The sequence below is a fragment of the Corvus brachyrhynchos genome, unplaced genomic scaffold, assembly GCF_000691975.1.
Source record: "Corvus brachyrhynchos isolate BGI_N302 unplaced genomic scaffold, ASM69197v1 scaffold202, whole genome shotgun sequence".
Taxonomy (NCBI): domain Eukaryota; kingdom Metazoa; phylum Chordata; class Aves; order Passeriformes; family Corvidae; genus Corvus; species Corvus brachyrhynchos.
Window position 1 is genome coordinate 6,934,058 of NW_008238132.1, and position 8,138 is coordinate 6,942,195.

At 38.4% G+C, this 8,138-nt stretch overlaps 2 protein-coding genes across 8 annotated transcripts in view; both read right to left on the reverse strand.

Moving 5' to 3' along the window:
* Positions 1-7,332, reverse strand: part of CAB39L (calcium binding protein 39 like) — a 62,737-nt gene extending 55,405 nt beyond the window's left edge. The window contains exon 1 of one of the 2 annotated variants that reach the window (XM_017733636.1): positions 7,231-7,332. The gene's annotated coding sequence lies outside the window, so the exon portion shown is untranslated. Of the gene's footprint in view, positions 1-7,152; positions 7,171-7,230 lie in introns of those variants that run through there. The other variant, XM_017733638.1, reaches the window with a different exon arrangement.
* LOC103615159 (RCC1 and BTB domain-containing protein 2) overlaps positions 1-8,138 on the reverse strand; it is a 468,828-nt gene that overhangs the window by 384,750 nt on the left and 75,940 nt on the right. The gene's annotated exons all lie outside the window — the stretch shown is intronic.

Genomic DNA, 8,138 nt, shown 5'->3' on the forward strand with positions numbered 1-8,138 from the left:
AAGATGTGAACGTAAGCTATTTAATACCTTGTCATTTAACCCAACAACCACACTAACTATTTTTATATTTTTCCATTAAAAAAAAAAAACTAAAAACAGATGACATGAAAGTTCAAAAGTAACAAGTAGTAAGAATCTGTTACAGTTTACAAGACTGGCTTTTCTTTCAAAACTAAAGACAGGTTCTGTATGCTTCCTACACTTATGAAATAAGACCTTATTTGGATTTAAAAGAAGTTTGAAATGATTTTGTTCTTCTCAAAACAATAAATGAATATTGTTACTAACAGCAAAGGAGTTTTAAAAATGCAAAGATTTACTCTGGTTCTCACTTAACAGCTTCTTGAACAAGAGGAGCTTTTTAAAAGACTTTGTATCTTGACGCTAATTTCAAGTGCTGGAGAATCTGTGAAGTCCATTAATAACATAATTCAACAGTTAATTAGGTACCACTTACAGTGTTTTGGGCTTTTTTCCTTTTCTGCAAATTCATATTCTGTTTTACTTTCTGCTTCCTGACGCTGTGATTCCTGAGTTTGCAAACACGTGCTCTTTGAAGGCTCTCCATTTTATTCATGCATAGGTATGTGATCAAATCACTTCAACACATTCAGGATTTACTTCTTCATCACTACGTACTCTAAGTGTATAGATACAGTTTTCCAACACTACAACCAGTACTGACTTCAATTAAAAAATGTCTTGAAGATAACCCATCAAGCCTGATTATATACAGAAGTGAGATCATTAATACTGCAAAATAAATCTCCCACTCTGCATTCAGTGTCTTAAACTCCTATCAGCTCTTGGCTGCCATTTACCTACAGGGAGTGTCTTGTCCACTGCGTGCTGCCCGTGAGTCTTGACACCTTGAAGTATTGTTTTTTCAGATACTGTTCCTCATCTTTTAAGGCATATCCAGCCTCTTCCCATGGTTATTAACTTCACAAAGCTTTGAGTCCATCTTTCAAAAGAGTCAGCCACCATGCTCTTTGATTCAATCAAATACAGGAGGCTATGCCATCATTTGTCATCCTTCTACTCTGTGTGGCCTAGATAAAACTGTCAGAAAGGATTGTGCATTTTCTTTCAACTGTGTGTTCATTTAGGTTGGGGTTTTTTTTTTTGCAAACAAACATCCAATGACTGAACATCAAAAGATTGTATATTAATTAAACTATTCTTATCAACTGTAATTTTTTCAAGGTTGTGTCTCTTAGCCAGAATACATCAAACCCATAATCTAACTGAAATACTAGACATTTTATAATATGCTTTCTATTAATCATGTTGAATAGCTTTGCTTCATGACAATCCTCAAAATTTTGGAGTTCTACATGAGACATTAAAAAAATAAGTAAATTTCTGAGTCTCCATGAATTTTCAAAAGTGTTCTTTCAGTCTTTATTTACTGCTGGAGTATGATGGATTTGTTCCTAGTTTTATGATTATTTGTAATATTCAGCTTCGTTCTCACTGCAGAAGTACATAACAGTTCTATATTTTCAGCTGCATTGTTGAGAACTTTAGCACAGCCATCAGACAAATGTCACTGTTCTTTCTGCTCCTGGTATGTTTAAACTTCTCCTTAGCCTTAGATCCTAAAGAAAATCCAGTGAGTTTTCTGTAAACATCTTTATAAAACTTACTTGTACTTAATCATATATGCTGGCTGCTGCCCTGGAACCATTTCTAAATCAAGATGGTTCTCTCCCTTGACTGAAACCCTCTTTTTGTATTTGTACCTATTCCAGATAGCCATGAGTTCCCACATCCTCAGCCGCCTCCCCAGCTTTGGAAGACACTCTTGTAGGGAGGGCTAGAAGTGTTATCAGCGATGTAACAGCACATTACATCACATCTCACAAAGGAGATTGGTTGAGTCCCTCATGTTTTTGCAGCAGTCTTCTCCCATGGCCTGATGACCTGTGCTGAGACCTTACGAGCCCTGGTGAAGAGACACTCAGTTTACAGTGTTGAGGGAGTTCAGCGAGAGAGGAAAAACAATGGATAACATCTCTGTGCATTTTTAACTAGCACTTAACTCCTCCCCAAGAAATCAGAACAGCATAAGGATATCTCAGCAAATCCTCTGCTAACATCTTCCCTTCCTTGACAAAAGGGTGGAACACTGAAGAATTGTAGGGGAATGTAATTCCTTACATTAATGCTGCTTTCTTGAAGGGAAAAACTTTTCCAAACAACACACAACCTAAAGACCACCAAGCCAGCTTGACCTCAGAGTACATTCAAACCTGTCCTCATTCAAACTGCCTTCAACCTACAACACTTCATCTTTTACTTCCATATTTTGTCCAAGGCTGTGTGTGATGCTTGCAAACAGAGCAGTGCAGATGTTGCAAGCAGCTACAGACCTAAACATGGATTGTAATGTAAAAGACAAGACTTATTAATGGCCTGTGGATAAGGAGAAGTAGGACCAAAGGTCAACACAATTTTAAGTAATAAGCTTCTAATTAGAAAGTTTAGCCTTATTTGGCTCTCTTACTTAAACTATTTTGTAAAAAAAACATTACCCCACTCCCCACAGACTTTTCCCAGGGATTATATGATATTCACAATATTTGCCCTAACAGAGGACTACAACCAGTCCTGCACCCACACAATAAGGTTCAATTTGGTGCTTACTTCAAACAACAAATAAATCATATATTGCAAACAGCTTCTATCATAGCCAAAAGCAACAGGTAGTGAATGACCACCATGAACTGGTAGTCCAAAATAAGTTTTGCTTATCTGAAGACCTGAAAGAGAGGTGTCTGACTGCCAGTGAACTGCAGAAAGTGAGATTAAATTAATTAAAAGGTACACTTGAAGAGGGAAAGCTGATACAGCCGTGCCTCCCTGCTGACATAGGAAAATAGGCAAAACAAAGAGCTGAATGCTCAGGACACTACAGCTGCTGGAAGTGAACTCTTCCCACATAATATTAATCTCCCCATATTCAGCAGTCTCCAGTGCCTTGACTTAAAAAGCCCCACACAACTTCCTTCCCACACTTGACACCAAACAAAATGTAATTTTGCTGCAATTAATTTGTATGTATAAATTAGTACAAGTGCCTTTGTGCTAGATTGACACAGGGTCTTTAAGAAAGATCACCCAAAGATCTGATGGCTGTCGTACAACTGTCCCCACATTTCAAAATCCAGTTATGCAGCAGTACTTTCTTTCATCTTAATCATTGTCTCTTGCAGAAGGAAAAACAAAGTACAAACATTACTGTGATATCAGAAGGGGCGTTTTTAACTCATGCTGTAAAATAAGTTTAAAATGTTGTTTCACAATTTATTAAGTTGCTCTAAGGACACATTGCTGTCAAAATGAGAATTCTAGCCCTTACTGCCATCACCTCCCTTGCATCAGTTCTAGGAATGACATGACTGCAGAGGGAGGCAGATCAACCTGCTGGGCAATGAAAATTTAACAGCCAGAAAAAAACAAATCCCTCTTACCTCCCCTCAAAGTGCAGCTTTTGGAGAAGTGAGAAGTGTGGAGGACTTATTAAATGTAAATTGTGTGAAATTTTTAGAACTACCTCTATCAATATGGACAATATTAAAAAAACAAAGGGGGAAAAAAGTCCATCCATTCATGAACATTTTCTTGGAGGAGGGGGGATGCAATTTCAAAATATTTGTATAATGTGTGGCAGCAAAAGCAGTTAAAAAAAAATCCTGTCCCTTTTTGCTGATTTCTACACCCAGGTTGCAATCACCCACCTTGATCTGCTAATGCAAAGGTTGTAACACCTTGCTATGAATTTGTTAACAAAATCATTTCATTCTTAAAAATTATCCTTAAGTGAAGGAAAATTATGCACCAAACAACTTCTCAAGTAACTGGTTAATCACAAACTTGACAGAAACCAATTTTGCACACTTCACTATGATAAACAGCAGTGTTTGGTGGACTTTTTCTTTTAAATGCACATTAAATGTATGTGTTTAGAAGCATTTAATCTTATTAAAGCTTTTTTTTATGCCAGCCTGCATATAATCTAAATTGTGATTACTCTGTAACAAATACCATATGTATCCACTTCTGTGAGAGGAATGCCAAATTCATACACTGGAGTCACTTGAGTAACATTTCTTAAGAAAAAAGGGTTGCAAAGATTTGGGCCCACAGTTCACTTAGTGAAAGAATGTCAAGCATATTTTCAACAATGCTTCTTTGGTTCCAGTTATTCAAGAATTTTACAGGGGGAAAAGGTAATAACAAAATTAAAGGCAAGCACTCACAAAAGAAACCCATTCATCTCCACTGTCTGTAAAAAGGCAGGAGGGGATTTTGATTGAGAAGAAGAACAACTGAAAACACAAAGAGGTCCAGGCTCTCCTGTGTGATAAGACCATCCACAATAACCCAAATACAGTAAGTATTCTGCCCATACCACCACTTTGCTCATACTATAGAAGTAGTTGCACAAACACTTCAAACTGGGATAAATGACACCAATAATAAAATTAGAAAGCAATCCATTGATTTCCAGATGCTAATTTTGCACCTAGGTTACCTCCAGTTCCCCGAGAAAAGCAGAACTACCAAGTGGCTGCACAGCAAATCAGATGGGAAAAGTTATTCAGATAAAATTAGCTGAGCCAAGTAAGTTTTGGTTTGGGGTTTTTTTTTTTGAACCTCAACCAGTCCCCTGAGTAATGACACAAAGGGAAAGGGCAGTCCAAGAAGCACAGGGACATCTGGACTGTTTCTTTCTTTGACCGTGCCAATTTTAAATATTCAGGGGACTGTGGCTTCCCTGACCCTTCAAAATACCTATTAAAAAAAACCCAAATGAAATAAATATTAATAGGACAATACTGCCTCCCATTCTTGCTCCTCCTGTTCTTCAAACCTTACTGCTGGTTCCACACCTCCACAAAATTAAGCCAAACCAAGTGCTGATACAACACACTGAACAGGATCAAGGAAAAAAATCAACTAAAACGTTAGAGTTTTCTTCAACTAAATGAATTTTCCTACAGGAAGCTGTGTTTAGTCCAGAATATTCTTATGAAGAGCTCTATTGTTGAGCCTCCACACCACAACACATTTACCCTGTTTTCTAAGGTTTTACTCAAATTCCTTTTAGTATATTTGAAACCTTACAGATTTCAGTTTTATTTGAAAGCAGTTACTTCACCCACACACAATAAGGACTTCAGGTTGTTGCCCTATGGCTCCTTTTGATGGCTTTTATTAGTTCAAGTCCAATTCTACACCAGGCACTGCCTCTCTGGCCTTTGCATAGCAGCTACCAAGACCAGCACCAACCCATCAACCTTCTGTCAGCTGACACCACAAGGGCAGCTGCCTCTACACTTGGATTTAAAAGGCAAATCAGAAGGAAGTTGTGGGGCTCCCCATGGATCATCTCTTCAGAGTGGGAACACCACAAATTCATTAGTTCTTGCAGATTGCTTAATGTCTGCTACGTGTTCATTTAATGAAAATCCTTTGTGTGCATATTTTACTCTGCAGACAAACCCACAAAGAGCCATCAAAAGGGTCAGAATACTTTACCACCACAAGCCTTACTTCATAAAGTAGCAGCGAAAATTTATTTCAGAAAAATATATTGCTGTGTTCACATGGAAAAATGAAGATAAAAAAGGTTTTAGGCATCCATTTATTTTGGATTCCTTTCATCATATACATCTACTGCCTGGTTTCCAGAGATCTCAGGCCCTTTTAAGTGCACTTGTAATCATAGGCTTTCAGATCTTGTTAATTCATTCACGTCACCCAAAATTAGAGGGCAGAGTTTTGGGTCTTGATCAGTGTGGTGGGGCTGTGGCACAGCAAAGACAACGCATGCTGCTCAGGTTGGTCCAACATTATCTAACATCCAAACCAGTCCTTTCTTTCTGTGCTCACACAGCTGCCTGGAATCTCTGCTGGCAATGAGCACTGAGACTGTAAGACAGAAATATGGCTGAAACTGAAAACGTCTCTACTACATAAACAGTCAGTAAAGATGAAATCCATTACATTACTAGTTTCCAAATGCAGACCTTGAAGAAAATGCCAGCCAATGCATGGTTAAGAGTTTCAGCATATTGGGCCAGATTCCAAAACCTTCAAGCCAGTTAGTAATTAACAGACATCTAGGTCCTCCACATGAAAGAAGTCTATTGTTAAAACAGTGACACAAATTTTTCCTTTCCTTTTCCTAGCCAGTCTCTGCCTGTGTTTTAAGATTCCCTTAGGACTATAACAGCCTATGATTTTAGAAGCTCCACTTCTCAAACAGACAATTTGTTAGACTTTTAGTTGCCAAGGATGCAAACATGCTTACACCAGAGGTAGAACAAAATTAATTTACAGGCTTCTCAGAGACCCATAATCTCCCCTTTCTTTCATTTAATACATGGAAAAAAATAATATCCGAATAACCTTCCACCATATCTACAATAGCAAAAGAATGACAAAACTTAGTAACAAAACATACTGAGGGTCTGTAAATAGTCTGAGTCCAATTAGTGAGCAACATACCTACGGGAATATTACCCCATCTTCATAGATAATGATGCGTTACAGCAAAATTTCTAAGATAAACCAAAGGCTGCCTCACTAAAAACATTTTGTTGGCAATGAATTTGCATTTTGAAAGAATGAAGTGCAGACACTCCTCTGTAAGGGAGCAAGTTAAATCACCAAGGATAATAGGGAGGATGTGACAGAGCAGGAGCTGGTAGAAGTATTCAATGGATATGAAGACACTTTAAGAAGAAAAGAGTCAATAAAACGAAGAGCCAAGCCCATCAGAAAAGAACAGAAAGAATTTAAAAACATCAGAATTAAAAAACATTTTCTGAATGCCCATGGCTTTCCAAAGTCTATGGCTTTGACTGCTTTGCTGTTTGAGTTTGACTGGTCTGTCTCTACCTCACCCAAGTCTATCTGGTCATATGAGGAAAAACCCAAATCCCCACTGCATTCAAGATGAAGAAAACATCCCTGGATAAGAGAACTAGATGAGTTCCTTTTGGACCAGGTTCACCTCCCACTCCAAGGAGCTACTTGTAATCTGCCTGTCTATACAATTGTTCATCTTAACTCTCTACATATGACCAGAACTATGTAATGAAAGCTTAATTCAGCAACTCAATCAACAGCACCACTCACCAGGACAGTCAGCCCTTTTGCTGTCACCCCAACAAAGGTGCCAGCAAACATGTAGGCATATGGGAGCGCTGCTCTCACCTCTGGGTACAGGTAGTCAGTCCAGGTCTAGACTGCAGAGCCCCAGGAAGCTCACACTGCTGCTGGAGGAGAGCTGAAGGCAGGTTGCTGGGATGTCAGATCAGCATCGCTTGTGAGCTTCTGCCACCTAACACGTTTGGGAAGAACTGAGCTTACTGGTTCACTGGCAGAATTTGCTGCTATTTTGCAGAAAGCCCATCTTACAGTTCCAGGATAAAAGCAGAATGAAGGAAACTCAGGCAGTTTCAAAAGTGCCTCAATAATTTTTGTCCTAAGTCACTAATTTTGTATAAAGAAATATGTATTTCCCATTCTTTTTGCTTCAAATAGCAAGCAAAATCTATTAGTACTTTCTAATAGACTCACAAATTATTTTTTGTCTGAGGCAGGCAGTCATGTTCTTTCAGATTCTTCCAGCACTGGGCTTCATCTTCTCCGTATTTGGTATATTCCATATATACAATTGTAAAGCCACAAGTGTTTCCTAACATTCAGTATTCACAAGCACATGTATTAATAATTCAGCAAAGCGAAATTAATCTGCAAGCATCATCTCATAACACAGAATATTCCAAGAGGAAGAAAAGCTTAAGCTTAATTTTAAAATTTACAATTACAAGAGAGAAGTCTCTTTTTAAAAACGTAGTAAACCACCATTTTTACTGAGAGATTTGTCAGCACAGCAGGAGTGCTGAGCCACCTTCTTCCCAGCAATGTTACTGTGAGTTGTCTCATTCCTGTCTAGGGAGCTGGGCCGTTCTCATGGGCTGACCTTCAGGCACAGATGTAGGCACGTTTGTGTAAACATTTAAAAGGTTTTATAGAAGTACAAAGCAGATGCTGGACATCAAAACCTTCTGGAGGATCTTGGGTCAGATGAGAGCTCCAAGTCAAGTAAACACAGCATT